General features: G+C 38.3%; 1 protein-coding gene and 1 pseudogene across 1 annotated transcript in view; one reads left to right on the forward strand and one right to left on the reverse strand.

Annotated features, from left to right (window-relative positions):
• FAAH2 (fatty acid amide hydrolase 2) overlaps positions 1-16,801 on the reverse strand; it is a 218,276-nt gene that overhangs the window by 91,155 nt on the left and 110,320 nt on the right. The window lies entirely within an intron of this gene.
• LOC105738113 lies at positions 6,966-9,968 on the forward strand (annotated as a pseudogene).

Consider the following 16,801-nt stretch of genomic DNA (forward strand, 5'->3'; position numbering starts at 1 on the left):
CCCTACTGGACTTGGCAACCTGAGTTTTTTATAATAGAGATCAGGAGGAACAGGGGGAACAGGACCAATGTGATAAGAAAAAGGCCACCGCTTTAGTCATGGCACTCAGGCAAGTGGAATTTGGAGGCTCTGGAACATGGAAAGGCTGGGTAAATTGAGTGCCTAATAGGGCTTGCTTCCAGTGCAGTCTACAAGGACACTTTAAAAAAGATTGTCTGAGTAGAAATAAGCCGCCCCCTCGTCCATGCCCCTTATGTCAAGGGAATCACTGGAAGGCCCACTGCCTCAGGGGATGAAGGCCCTCTGAGTCAGAAGCCACTAACCAGATGATCCAGCAGCAGGACTGAGGGTGCCTGGGGCAAGTGCCAGCCGATACCATCACCCTCACAGAGCCCCGGGTATGCTTGACCATTGAGGGCCAGGAGGTTAACTGTCTCCTGGACATTGGCACAGCCTTCTCAGTCTTACTGTCCTGTCCCTGCCAACTGTCCTCCAGATCTGTCACCATCCGAGGGGTCCTAGGACAGCCAGTCACTAGATACTTCTCCCAGCCACTAAGTTGTGACTGGGGAACTTTACTCTTTTCACATTCTTTTCTAATTATGCCTAAAAGCCCCACTCCCTTGTTAGGGAGAGACATTCTAGCAAAACCAGGGGAGATTATACACCTGAACATAGGAGAGGGAACACCCATTTGTTGTCCCCTGCTTGAGGAAGGAATTAATCCTGAAGCCTGAGCAACAGAAGGACACTATGGATGAGCAAAGAATGCCCATCCTGTTCAAGTTAAACTAAAGGATTCCACCTCCATTCCCTACCAAAGGCAGTACCCCCTTAGACCCGAGGCCCAACAAGGATTCCAAAAGATTGTTAAAGACCTAAAAGCCCAAGGCCTTGGGTAGTAGTACCTGCAATACTCCAATTTTAGGAGTACAGAAACCCAACCAACAGTGGAGGATAGTACAAGATCTCAGGATTATCAATGAGGCCATTGTCCCTCTATATACAGCTATACCTAACCCTTATACTCTGCTTTCCCAAATACCAGAAGAAGCAGAGTGGTTTACAGTCCTGGATCTTAAGGATGACTTTTTCTGCATCCCTGTAGATTCAGACTCTCAATTCTTGTTTGCCTTTGAAGATCCTTCAAACCCAATGTCTCAACTCACCTGGACTGTTTTACCCCAAGTGTTCAGAGATAGCCCCCATCTATTTGGCCAGGCATTAGCCCAAGACTTGAGCCAGTTCTCATACCTGGACACTCTTGTCTTTTGGTATGTGGATGATTTACTTTCAGCTGCCCGTTCAGAAACCTTGTGCCATCAAGCCACCCAAGTGCTTATTTATTTATTTATTTAGACAGAGTCTCGCTCCGTTGCCCAGGCTGGACTGCAGTGGCATGATCTTGGCTGACTTCAGGCTGTACCTCCTGGGTTCACGCCATTCTCCTGCCTCAGCCTCCCAAGTGGCTGGGACTGCAGGAGTCTGCCACCACACTCAGCTAATTTTTTTGTATTTTTGGTAGAGACGGGGTTTCGCCATGTTGGCCAGGATGGTCTCAATCTCTTCACCTTGTGATCTGCCCGCCTCAGCCTCTCAGGGTGCTGGGATTGCAGGCATAAGCCACTGCGCCCAGCCCCACCCAAGTGCTCTTAAATTTCCTTGCCACCTGTGTCTACAAGGTTTCCAAACAAAAGGGTCAGCTCTGCTAACAGCAGGTTAAATTCTTAGGGCTAAAATTATCCAAAGGCACCAGGGCCCTCAGTGAGAAATGCATCCAGCCTACACTGGCTTATCCTCATCCCAAAACCCTAAAGCAACTAAGAGGGTTCCTTGGCGTAACAGGCTTCTGCTGAATATGGATTCCCAGGTACAGTGAAATAGCCAGGCCGTTATACACACTAATTAAGAAAACTCAGAAAGCCAATACCTATTTAGTAAGATGGACATCTGAAGCAGAAGTGGCTTTCCAGGCCCTAAAGAAGGCCCTAACCCAAACCCCAGTGTTAAGCATGCCAACAGGGCAAGACTTTTCTTTATATGTCACAGAAAAATCAGGAATAGCTCTAGGAGTCCTTACACAGGTCCGAGGGACCCGCTTGTAACCTGTGGCATACCTGAGTAAGGAAATTGACGTAGTGGCAAAGGATTGGCCTCATTATTTATGGGTAGTGGCAGCAGTAACAGTCTTAGTATCTGAAGCAGTTAAAATGATACAGGGAAGAGATCTTACTGTGTGGACATCTCGTGATGTGAATGGCATACTCATTGCTAAAGGAGACTTGTGGCTGTCAGACAACCGTTTGCTTAAATATCAGGCTCTATTACTTGAAAGACCAGTGCTGCAACTGCACACCTGTGCAACTCTTAATCCAGCCACATTTCTTCCAGAAAATGAAGAAAAAATAGAACATAACTGCCAACAAGTAATTGCTCAAACCTACACCACTCGAGGGGACCTTCTAGAGGTTCCCTTGACTGACTCCGACCTCAACTTGTATACTGATGGAAGTTTCTTTGTAGAAAAAGGACTTTAAAAAGCATATTATGCAGTGGTCAGTGATAATGGAATACTTGAAAGTAATCCCTTCACTCCAGGAACTAGTGCTCAGCTGGCAGACCTAATAGCCCTCACTCGGGCACTAGAATTAGGAGAAGGAAAAAGGGTAAATATATATACAGACTCTAAGTATGCTTACCTAGTCCTCCATGCCCATGCAGCAATATGGAGAGAAAGGGAATTCCTAACTTCTGAAGGAACACCTATCAAACATCAGGAAGCCATTAGGAGATTATTATTGGCTGCACAGAATCTAAAGAGGTGGCAATCTTACACTGCTGGGGTCATCAGAAAGGAAAGGAAAGGAAAGGAAAGGGAAATAGAAGGGAACCGCCAAGCGGATATTAAAGCCAAAAGAGCCACAAGGCAGGACTCTCCATAAGAAATGCTTACAGAAGGACCCCTAGTATGGGGTAATCCCCTCCGGGAAACCAAGCCCCAGTACTCAGCAATAGAAAGAGAATGGGGAACCTCACAAGGACATAGTTTCCTCTCCTCAGGATGGCTAGCCACCGAAGAAGGGAAAATACTTTTGTCTGCAGCTAACCCATGGAATTTACTTAAAACCCTTCACCAAACCTTTCACTTAGGCATTGATAGCACCCATCAGATGGCCAAATTATTATTTACTGGACATCCCCTGCACTGCAGGACATACATTTCAATCCCTGTATCTTTAACCTCCTTGTTAAGTTTGTCTCTTCCAGAATCAAAGCTGTAAAACTACAAATCATTCTTCAAATGGAGACCCAGATGCAGTCCATGACTAAGATCTACCGTGGATTCCTGGACCGGCCTGCTAGCCCATGCTCTGATGTTGATAACATCGAAGGCATCCCTCCAAAGAAAATCTCAACGGCACAAGCCCTACTATGCCCCAATTCAGCAGGAAGCAGTGAGAGAGATCATCAGCCAACCTCCCCAACAGCACTTGGGTTTTCCTGTTGAGAGGGGGTGACTGAGAGACAGGACTAGCTGGATTTCCTAGGCCGAATAAGAATTCCTAAGCCTAGCTGGGAAGGTGACCGCATCCACCTTTAAACACGGGGCTTGCAACTTAGCTCACACCTGACCAGTCAGGTAGTAAAGAGAGCTCACTAAAATGCTAATTAGGCTAAAACAGGAGGTAAAGAAATAGCCAATCATCTATCACCTGAGAGCACAGAGGGAGGGACAATGATCGGGATATAAAACCCAGACATTCGAGCTGTCAACGGCAACCCCCTTTGGGTCACCTCCCATTTTATGGGAGCTCTGTTTCAGTCTATTAAATATTGCAACTGCAAAAAAAATAAAAACAAAAAAATGAACAACATCTTCAAGAAATATAAGGTTGTGTAAAGCAACCAGATCTGCAATGCATGGCCAATCCTGAGGGAGAAGAAGAAAAAGTAAGAAATGTGGAAAACATATTTGATGGAATAATTCAGGAAACATTTCCTGATCTTCTTAGAGTTGTAGATATTCAGATACCAGAAATTCTGAGAACACCTGTGAGATACTACAGAAGACTAATATCATCAAGGCATATAATTATTTGATTATCCAAGTTCAATGTGAAAAAACAAATCTTAAAAGCAGCTACATTGATGGGCATTTTGGTTGGTTCCAAGTCTTTGCTATTGTGAACAGTGCCACAATAAATATATGTGTGCATGTGTCTTTATAGCAGATTGATTTATAATCCTTTGGGTATATACCCAGTAATGGGATGGCTGGGTCAAATGGTATTTGTAGTTCTAGATCCTTTTGATAGACTGGATGAAGAAAATCTGGCACATATACACCATGGAATACTATGCAGCCATAAAAAAGGATGAGTTAATATCCTTTGTAGGGACATGGATGAAGCTGGAAACCATTATTCTCAGCAAACTATTGCAAAGACAGAAAACCAAACACCGCATGTTCTCACTCATAGGTGGGAATTGAACAATGAGAACACTTGGACACAAGAAGGGGAACATCACACAACGGGGCCTGTTGTGGGGTGGGGGGAGGGGGGAGGGATAGCATTAGGAGATATACCTAATGTAAATGACGAGTTAATGGGTGCAGCACCCCAACATGGCACATGTGTACATATGTAACAAACCTGCACATTGTGCACATGTACCCTAGAACTTAAAGTATAATCATAAATAAAAAAAGAAAAGAAAAGCAGCTACAGAGAATCATCAAATCACCTATGATGGAAATCCTACTAGTCTAACAGTGGACTTCTCAGCAGAAACCTAACCAGCCAATATAGATTGACAGCCTGTTTTTAGCCTCTGTGAAGAAAAAAAAAAAGTCAGTAAAGAATTTTATATCCTGCCAATTAAGCTGTATAAATGAAAAAGAAGTAAAGTATTTCCCAGATAAGCAAATGCTAAGGGAATTCAGCATTGAACCAGCCCTACAAGAAATGCTCAAAGGAGTACTAAATATGGAAACAAAAAAATGACACTGACATCATAAAAGCACATGTCACATGTGCACATGAGCAAAACTCACAGATCTTATCTGGCAATTACATGATTGAGACTACAAAGCACATAGCTAACATCAATGTGACAGAAACAGAACCTCATATATCAGTACTAACATTGAATGTAAATGGCCTAAATACTCCGCTTAAAAGATATAGGCTGGCATATTGGATGAAAAAGCAAGAACCAACTAACTGCTGCCTAAGATACCCACCTAAAGGTTACAGACAAAAAGCAAAAGGGGGAAGAAGATATATCACATAAATGGAACAGAAAACTGAGCTATTCTTTAAATAAACAAAAATAAACAAAAAACAAGGAAGGGCATTATATAATGAGAAATGTAACTATCCTAAATATACATGCACCCAATACTGGAAGACCAAATTCATAAAACAAATATGACCAGACCTAAGAAAACAGAAAGCAATACAAAAATAGTGGGAAACGTAAATAACTCACTGACAATACTAGACAGATCATGAAGGAAGGAAATCAATAAACTCTGGACTTAAATTGGACCCACACCAAATGAACTGCATAGATATTTACATAACATTTGACAATATTATGTAAATGACAGAATATACATTTTCTTATCTGCATATAGAACATCCTCCCAAATTAACCACACACTTGGCCATATAGCAAGGCTCAATACATTTGAAAAAATAATAATTATATCAAGTATCTAATTGGACCACAGTGGGATAAACGTAGAAATCGATATGAAGAGGAACTCTCAAAACAACACAAATACATGGGAACTAAACAACTTGCTCCTGAATGACTTTTGGGTAAACAATGAAATTAAGGCAGAAATAAAATAATATTTTTGAAACAAACAAAAATAGAGACACAACATACCAAAACTCCTGGGATGCAACAATAGCAGTATTAAGAGGAAAAATCATGGCATTAAATGCCTTCGTCAAAAAGAGAGAAAAATCCCAAACTAACAACCTAATGTTCCACTTCAAGGAACTAGAAAAACAAGAAAAAAAAACTAAACCTAAAGCAAGTAGAATAAAAGAAATAACAAACACCAGAGCAGCACTAAATGAAATTAAGATTAAAATAATTATACAATCACTAGAATGAAAAGTTTGTTCTTTGAAAGGATAGAAAAAATTGATAGACCACCAGCTAGATTAATTGAGAAGATGGCTGACTCAAATAAACACAATCAGAAATGATAGTGTTGACATTACAACCAATATCACAGAAACAGAAAAGATCATCAGAGACTATTATGAACACAAACTAGAAAACCTAGAAAACATGGATACTTCCTGGAAACATACAACCTCCCAAGATTGAACCAGAAAGAAATGGAAATCCTAAACAGACCAATAACAAGTAATGAATTTGAATCTGTAATATAAAATATCCAACAAAAATAGCCCAGGACCAGATTGATTCACAGCTGGATTTTACCAGACATACAAAGAACTTGTTCCAATCTTACTAAAATTATGCCAAAAAATCAAGGAAGAACAATTCCTCTCTAACTCATTCTATGAAAGCAATAGCACCTGATACAAATACTATGCAAGGAAAGAATAAAAAAACCTCACAAGCTAATATACCTGGTGCATATTGATGCATAAATCCACAATAAAATATTAGCATATTTAAACAAACAATATATTAAGCCATGTGGGTTTGATCCCAGAGATTCAAGGATGGTTCAACATATGCAAATCAATAATGTAATTAACCTCATAAACAGAATAAAAAACAAACACTATATGATCATCTCAATTGATGAAGAAAAACGACTTGATAAAATCCAACATTTCTTCACAACCAACTAGGCACTGAAAATACATACCTCAAATTAATAAAAGCCATCTATGACAAACCCATAGCCAACATCATACTGAATGAGGATAAGGTTAAAGCATCCCTCCTAAGAACTGAACAGGATATTGGTGGTGTCTATCATGGGCAGCGGACTAATAAAGGCCATGGCACCAGCAGAAATCCTGAAAAGGAAGGAGATCTCTGCACAAATAAGGGCAAGACTGAAGAATCAAGTCACTCAGTTGAAGGAGAAGTACCTGGTTTCACACCAGGCCTGGCAATATTACAGGCTGGCAACAGAGATGATTCCAATCTTTATATAATGTGAAGCTGAAGGCTGCTGAAGAGATTGGGATGAAAGCCACTGACATTAAGTTACCAAGAACAACCACAGAATCTGAAGTGATCAAGTACATTATATCTTTGAATGAAGACTTACTATACACAGGTTCATAGTGCAGCTACCTCTAGATTCAGAGAATATACTGAAGGTGTGATCAATGCTATTGCACCTAAAAAAGATGTGGATGGATTGACTAGCATCAGTGCTGGGAAACTTGCTAGAGGTGACCTAAATGACTGTTTCATTCCTCGTATGCCTAAAGGATGCTTGGAACTCATCAAAGAGACAGGAGTGCAGATTGCCAGAAGGCATTCTGTGGTGGTTGGGCACAGTAAAATAGTCAGGGCCCCAATGCATGACTTGCTTCTGTGGAACAATGTCACAGTGACCACCTGCCACTCCAAGACTGCCAATCTGGATGAGGAGGTAAATAAAGGCGACATCCTGGTGGTTGCAACTGGTCGGCCTGAAATGGTTGAAGGGGAATGGATCAAACCTGGGGCAATAGTCATCAACTGTGGAATCAATTATGTCCCAGATGTTAAAAAAAAAAAATGGGAGAAAAGTTGTGGGCGATGTGGCATACGACGAGGCCTGTTCCTGGCGGCTTAGGGCCCACGACGGTTGCAATGCTCATGCAGAGCACAGTAGAGAGTGCCAAGAATTTCCTGGAGAAATTTAAGCCAGGAAAGTGGATGATTCAGTATAACAACCTTAACCTCAAGACACCTGTTCCAAGTGACATTGATATATCATGATCTTGTAAACCGAAGCCCATTGGTAAGCTGGCTTGAGAAATTGGTCTGCTGTCTGAAGAGGTAGAATTATATGGTGAAACAAAGGCCAAAGTTCTGCTGTCAGCACTAGAACGCCTGAAGCACCAGCCTGATGGGAAATATCAGGTGGTGACTGGAATAACTACAACACTCCTGGGAGAAGGGAAAAGCATGACTACAATCAGGCTGGTGCAAGCCCTTCTTGCCCATCTCTACCAGAACATTTTTGTGTGTATGTGACAGCCTTCTCAGGGCCCCACCTTTGGAATAAAAGGTGGTGCTGCAGGAGGCGGCTACTCCCAGGTCATTCCTATGGAAGAGTTTAATCTCCACCTCACAGGTGACATCCATGCCATCACTGTAGCTAATAACCTTGTTGCTGCAGCCATTGATGCTCAGATATTTCATGAACTGACCCAGACAGACAAGGCTGTCTTTAATCATTTGGTGCCATCAGTAAATGGAGTGAGAAAGTTCTCTGATATCCACATCCAAAGGTTAAACAGACTAGGCATTGACAAGACTGACTCTATCACACTGATAGATGAAGAGATAAACAGATTTGCAAGATTGGACATTGATCCAGAAACCATAGCTTGGCAAAGAGTGTTGGATACCAATGATGGATTCCTGAGGAAGATCACGATTGGACAGGCTCCAACGAAGAAAAGTCACACACGGATGGCCCAGTTTGATATCTCTGTGGCCAGTGAAATTATGGTTGTCCTGGCTCTCACCACTTCTCTAGAAGATAGGAGAGAGAGACTGGGCAAAATGGTGGTGGCATCCAGTAAGAAAGGAGAGCCCATCAGCGCTGAAGGTCTGGGGGTGAGTGGTGCAGTGATAGTGCTTATGAAGGACACAATCAAGCCCAATCTCATGCAGACATTGGAGGGCACTCCAGTGTTTGTCCATGCCGGCCCATTTGCCAACATCGCACACAGCAATTCCTCTATAATTGCAGACTGGATCACACTCTAGCTTGTTGGCCCAGAAGGGTTTGTAGTGATGGAAGTGGGATTTGGAGCAGACATTGGAATAAAAAAGATTTTTAACATCAAATCCTGGTATTCCGGCTTCAAGACAGATACAGAGACTGAGCTGGACCTCATCAGCTGCCTTTCCAGAGAACATAGGGCTTTCGATACGTGAAGTGCACTCACTGGGCAGAAGGGGGCAAGGGTGCCTTAGCCCTGGTTCAGGCTGTCCAGAGAGCAGAACAAGCACCCAGCAGCTTCCAACTCCTTTATGATCTCAAGCTCCCAGTTGAGGATAAAATCAGGATCATTGCACAGAAGATCTATGCAGCAGACAACATTGAATTACTCCTCAAAGCTCCACACAAAGCTGAAGTCTACACAAAGCAGGGCTTTGGGAATCTCCCTATCTGCGTGGCCAAAACACACTTGTCCTTGTCTCACCACCCAGAGCGAAAAGGTGTCCCTACAGGATTCGTTCTGCCCATTCACGACATCCACGCCAGCATCAGGGCTGGTTTTCTGTACCCTTTAGTAGGAATGATGAGCACAATGGACTCCCCACCCAGCCCTGTTTTTATGATATTGATTTGGACCCTGAAACAGAACAGGTGAATGGATTATTCTAAACAGATCATCATCCGTCTACAAGAAGCTACTTTGAAAGTCTGGCCAGTGTCTATTCCGGCCCACTGGGAGTTAGGAAGTATAAGGGAGCCAAGAGTCAGCCCCTGCCCAGAAGATCTGAAACTAATAGTAGGAGTTTCTCCGGTTGTCACTTTCAGCCTTAATTCTCATCGTGTATAAATTAACATAAATCATGCACATGTCTACTTTACGTTAGTGACGTTCCACAGAATAAAAGGAAATAGTTTTGCCAAAAAAAAAGAACCAAAAAAAACAAGGATCTCCACTCTCACCACCCTTATTCAACATAATACTCCAGTTCTAGCCAGAGGAAAGGGATCCAAATTTAAAAAGAAGTAGTCATGTTATCTCTGCTTGCTGATGACATATCTAGAAAACCTAGACTTTACATAAAATTCCTATATTTGATAAACAATTTTGGTAAAGTTTCAGGATACCAAATCAATGTAAATAAAGTCAGTAGCATTTCGATACACCAATAGCATTAAAGCTAAGAAACAAATAAAAAATTCCATCCCATTTACACTAGCCATTTACAAAAATAAAATACTAGGAATATGTTTAACCAAGGAGGTTAAAGATCACTATAAGGAGAAATACAAAACACTGATAAAATAAATCATAGATGCCAGAAACAGAAAAAGATCTTATGCTCATGGACTGGAAGTATCACTAGTTAAAATGACCATACTGCCAAGAGCAATCTACAGACTAAACATAATTCCTATCATTACAAACATAATTTTTCACAGAATTAGAAAAAAATCCTAGAATACATGTATAACAAAAAAAGAGCCTGAAGAGCCAAATAAATTTTTCATAAAAAGAAAAAAGTAAGAGGCCCCACATTATCTGACTTCAAAATATACTAAAAAACTATAGTAACAAAAACTGTATGGTAATGGTAAAAAAATGGAGACATAGAATGGAACCAAATAGAGAACCAAGAAATAAAGCCACATACCTATACAAAACTGAACTTTGATAAAGTTGACAAAAATAAACAGTGAAGAAAGGATATGAAATATTGCTTTATTGAATACAATAAAGAGTTCTGGCAAAATTGGTAGCCATATTCAGAATAATGAAACTGGACCCCTCTCTCTCACCATATACAAAAATGTACTCAGGTTTCATTTATGACTTAAATGTAAGACCTCAAACAAGAAAAATCCCAACAAAAAAAATAGAAAAAACTCTTCTGACATTGAGGGAAAGAATTTATGACTAAGACCTCAAAAGCAAATGCAACAAAAACAAAAGTACACAAATGGAACATAAACTAAAAAGCTTCTGTACAGCAAAGGAAATAATCAACAGAGCAAAAAGACAAACTACAGAAGAGAAAAAATATTTGCAAATTATGCCTCTGAAAATGGTCTAATATCCACAGTCTACAAGAAACCAAAACAAATCAACAAGAAAAAAAACAACCCCATTAAAAAGTGAGCAAAAAACATGAATAGACATTTCTTAAAAGAAGACATGCAATTGGCTACAAAAAAAACTTACGAAAAGGTGCTCAACATCACTAGTCATCAGAGAAATGTAAATTAAAACCACAATGAGATACCATCTTACAGCAGTCAGAATGGCTATTTTTTAAGGTAAAAAATAACAGTTGTTGAGAATGCAGAAAAAAAGGAATGCTTATACACTGTTGGCATATTGTAAAGTAGTAAAATTTCTATGGAAAACAGTATGGAAGTTTCTCAAAGAACCAAAATAAAACTACCATTCAGCATAGCATTTCCACTCCTGACTAACCAAAAGAAAAGAAATTATTATATCAAAAAGACACCTAAACTTGTGTGTTGTGTTTACTGCAACACTATTTACAATAGCAGACATTTTATCAGTGGTTGACTGGATAAAGAAATGTGATATATAAACACCACAGAATACTATATGGCCATAAAAAATGAAAGTATGCCCTTTGCAGCCACATGGATTTAGCCTGAGGCCATTATCCTAAGTTAAACAACTCAGAAACAGAAAGTCTGTTTCTCACTTATAAGTGGAAACTAAACAATGGATACACATGGACAAGTAGGCGGAAATAATTGACACTGGCAACTCAAAAATATGGAAGGGTGGGAGGTAGATGAGGGCTGAAAAATTACCTATGGGATAAAATGTTCACTGTTTGCATAATGGGTACACTAGAAGCCCAAACTTCACCATTACACAATATATCCACTTAACAACATGTGCAAGTACCCTTTCAATCTAAAATAATAAAAAATAAAGTACAATAAATATAAGACTTGACTGTGAAATTCCCAGAGGAAAATACAGCAAAAAAGCTCCATGATATTGGTCTTGGCAATTATTTTTTGCATGTATCTCCGAAAGTACAGGCTAATAAAGCAAAAATAGACAAATTGGTTTACAGCAAACTAAAAAGTATTTTCACACAAAGAAAACAATATAAAATACAAAGGCAACCTACTGAATGGGATAAAATATTTGTAAAACATATATTTGATATAGGATTAACATTCAAAATATACAGGGAATTCATAGAACTTATCAGAAACAAATAACTTAATTGAAAAATTGGCAAACAACCTGAATAGACATTTCTTCAAAGGAGACATAAAACTGGCCCCTAGGTATATGAAAAAAAAATCAACAACACTAATCATCAGGTGAATGCACATCAAAGCCAAGATGAGATGTCACCTCCCACCCAATAGCATAGCTATTATTTTTTTTAAAAGGTAAGTGTTGGTGAAGACAGGGAGAAAAGGGAAACCTTGTACACTGTGGTAGAAATGTAAATTTGTACAGCCACTCAAAACATTAAAAATAGAACTACCATATGATCCAGCAATGCTACTTCTAGTAATATATTTGAAGTAATTCAAATCAGGATCTCTAAGAAGTACCTGCAATCCCATGTTCTCTGCAGTATTATTTATAATTGCTAAGATATGAAAACATCCTAAGTGTGCGTTGATGGATGGCTAAAGAAAATGCTGTATATACATGCACTGGAATATTATTCAGCCTTAAAAATGTAGAAAATTTTGCAATTTTCAACAATATAAATGGACCTGAAGGGCATTATGTTAAGTGAAATAAACCAGACACAGAAAAACAAATGTTTTATAATATCATTTATTTATGTAATCTAAAAAAGTCAAATTCCTAGAAGTAGAGAGTAGGATGGTAGTTGCCAGGAATTAGGGTGGGGTGAGGGGATGAAATAAAGCTATGTTGGTCAGAGGGCACAAACTTTCATTTGTATTATTCATTATATATTATATATGTATGTATATATATATATATATATATATGGGTATGTGTGTGTGTGTGCATGTGTGTGTATGTGTGTGTGTGTAAGGGTACTAAAATTAGGGTACTCCAGAGAAGCAGAAGGAATTTCTTCTGCTTCTCTGGAGTACCATAACAAAGCCACTTTGGAAGACAATCTCAAGATTTCTAACAAAGCAAAGTATATTGTGTTCCTTGGTACTATCTAATTGAATAGAAAACTTATGTCTATGGAAAAGGTGCACATAAATGATTATAACAGCTTTTGTTCAAAGATAACAATATTTTGAAACAACCAAGATGTCCTTTACTAGGTAAATAGGTAAAAAATGGTGGTACATCCTTACAATGAAATATTTTTCAGAGATAAAAAGAAATGAGTTACCAAGCCACGAAAAGACATGGAGGGAACATAAATGCGTATTTAAATTGCATATTTCAAGGTGAACTTACATGCATATTTCAAGGTGAACTTAAATGCGTATTTCAAGCAAGTATAAAAAGGTTACATAATTTAGATTCTAAATATATGATATTAGGGGAAAGGCAAAAGTATAAAGATAGTAAAAAATATGTGGTTTCCAGTAGGAGTAGAGAGAATGTATGAATAAATAAGTGATGCACGGAAGTTTTTGAGTGGTAAAAACTACTATTCTGTATGATATTGTAATGATAGTTACATGGCATTATGCATTTGTCAAATGCTGTAAAACTGTACGATATAAACACTAATGTAAACTATGGAGTTTAGTTAATAATATATCAATATTGTTTCATCAGTCATGAAACATGTACCCTACTAGTGAAAGAAAGAGGGGCTACCCATGGACACTCTGTACTATCTGCTCAATCTTTTGGTAAATATATAACTGTTCTAAAAATAAAATGCTAATAAAAAAGTCTAACAGCACACAAGGCCTTGGCATATTTTTTCTACAAAATAGGTAAAAGTAAGGTGTTGCTAGGAAATATAGAAATGATAAAAAGACCTGGATTATAAAATATCCTCCACAAAGTTTGATGTCCTAACTCCTTTCCTTTTATTCTGACTTAGGAAGAATTACAGACCAACATCAGTTAGCAATTATTGAGCTTCTGCTACAAAATCAAAAAAGCTCGCTCTTTATATTGAACCTGAAAGTGGATAAAGTTCAAATTGCTATATAAAGTTATTAACTTTAGAGAAATATTTAAATATATTATGCCATATTAAAATTCTGGAATACTAAATCCTTAATATTTTTATTCTCCTGAGTCAAAAGTTTTCATTTCTTCTTGGCTATTTATTCTGACAGGAGAACCTTAACATTTTCTCAACTTCCATAATAAAAATTGCTAATTTGATTTTAGTTGCTGTAAAATATAGCCGTCCTGTCCTAAAACATGGTATTTTTCTGACAATAGCTTGGGAATGGTGGAGGTGGCACACATCCTTACCTCACCTCCAATGATGTAACAATGTCTTTCTCTATTTATCTCCTCCCTCCTCAGATACACACATCACTCATTCTCATGTTCCTCCACTTCCTCCTTTTCAGAAAATATACAGAAACAAAGAGGCATAAATTACTTTATGCAATGACAGATTACAGAACAGCAGGCCTGTTGGTGTTTCAGAAATGCCTTTATAACTGTGATGGAATTTTGTAGTGTGCCTAGGAACTTTATAAAATGGAATGATATTTGTAATCCCAGTTACAGGGATTATATAGGCTATGGGATCTATCCACCAACAACTCAAGCTATAAAACTAAGTTTCTCTTTTTATTCAAAACTCATTTTGGGACCTTAGTAAAGTTCTGTAATTTTTCTCTGGTAGGTTCTACAGTCTTACTTTTAGAGTCTGTAGGCATTTTGTAGGATTTTCTGTTTGTCTTCTCTGTTTTCCTCATTCTACTTTTTCTCTGGTTATTGCTGATTGATACGTTAGCTATGGTTTTTCTTATTTTCATCGTACATCCTATTTTAGGTTGAACTCATTTATTCTAAGAGTTTTAAAATAGCACGCCTTGAGTTTTACAAGAATATACTCATATCTTAATCTATAAATAATTATTCATTTGTCTTTTTTTCATAGTCACACCACTTATTTCTAATTTCTCTTTGGTATACTTTCTATAAATAATAATGGTGATGGTTAGCATGCTTATCTTACTTTATATTTTAAAGAGATTGCCCTGGATTTCATGCAGATAATATAAAAAAGAACATAGTATGGCAAAAATTAATTTTTAATCAGAAATAGACATCTGAATTTTATAAAATGCTTTCTGGAAAAATATTGAGTTTGAACTCATGGACACAGGAAGGGGAACATCACACTCCGGGGACTGTTGTGGGGTGGGGGGACGGGGAGGGACAGCATTAGGAGATATACCTAATGCTAAATGACGAGTTTATGGGTGCAGGAAATCAACATGGCACATGGATACATATGTAACAAACCTGCACATTGTGCACATGTACCCTAAAACCTAAAGTATAATAATAAAAAAAAATTCTCTTATTGAACCAACTGGTAAAGCATACAACAGTATTATAGATCCTTGTATTCCATACACCAATCTTCACTAGAGCCTGTTCTAAAATTATCCAATATGAAATGAAACTCTTAAATGAATTCACATGTATTTCAATCTGTCTCTTTTTTAGCATGTGACTATTTTAAACTATTATTTCAAACTACACTATTCTATGATAGCTCTCCCTGCTACTTGATGCCAACAGGTGATGAGGTCTGCAACATTGTCACTTCTGAAACTGCAGAGAAAGTTTCAATAACAATGAGACTCTTGGTTAGTATCAACAGTGAAAAAACCCATTTAGGAAAATTGGCTTTTCATACACATGAATTTCAGGCCAGCGAAAATATGGTTTTAATATCGTAAAGAGAAGGGTTTGGGGTCAGAATATTAAATTGACTGGATAACTTGGTAATGAAGAGTCTGTAAATTAAGTTATTAAAATTTTTGCTTAAGCTACAGAACAGGAAGGGAGGTAATTCTACTGTGAGAGCAACTTATATGGACTAAAAGTTCAATGTAAGTAATTTACTTCCATTCACTTACTTTTTTCCTTTTTTCCTCCTGCTCCTGGCTTCATAATTTTGCATTTATCCTCCAGCTCCCCAGGAAAGTACCAATTTGCTTTGCCACTAGTATTCTATGGTTTATCAACCCAAGCAACCAAGGAATAGTATCTTAATTTTTCTATATTTTTTCCTTTAATTACTTATAAGTCTTAACATTTCTTGTGTTTTTATTATTCACTTATATATCTTCTTTCATAATTTGCCTTTCTCCTTTTCCTATGTCCCTGGTGGTATTTCTCTTATAATAGGTTATAGCCTGTTAATAATCCTCTATCATTTTTATTGACAATATTTTCTATGATTTCTTTCATTTAGATATTATTAATTCAGATATGTGAAGCTATCTTAATACACAGAAAAATTAATATAGGCAGAAATTCTGTTTCTGGGCTTATCACTTATGAAGATCTCACTTTTCTTTTATCTTCATTAAGCATTACAAAAAGAAATTTAAAAATCCACTGAGTTTTTATATGAATTACATTTTACCTATAGATTTAAAAATAACGTATAATTTTATAACATGATTTTCAAATCTAGTAACACAGTAATGTATCCACATATGCTATGTTTTTTGTTTTTTTTGTTTTTTGTTTTTTTTTTGACGGAGTCTCACTCGGTCGCCCAGGCTGGAGTGCAGTGGCGGGATCTTGGCTCACTGCAAGCTCCGCCTCCTGGGTTCATGCCATTCTCCTGCCTCAGCCTCCCGAGTAGCTGGGACTACAGGCACCCGCCACTGCGCCTGGCTAATTTTTTGTATTTTGTTTAGTAGAGACGGGATTTCACCGTGTTAGCCAGGAGGGCCTCGATCTCCTGACCTATGGTTTGAATAGATCGCCTCCAAAATTCA

The sequence above is a fragment of the Nomascus leucogenys genome, chromosome X (genome assembly GCF_006542625.1).
Source record: "Nomascus leucogenys isolate Asia chromosome X, Asia_NLE_v1, whole genome shotgun sequence".
Lineage (NCBI taxonomy): Eukaryota > Metazoa > Chordata > Mammalia > Primates > Hylobatidae > Nomascus > Nomascus leucogenys.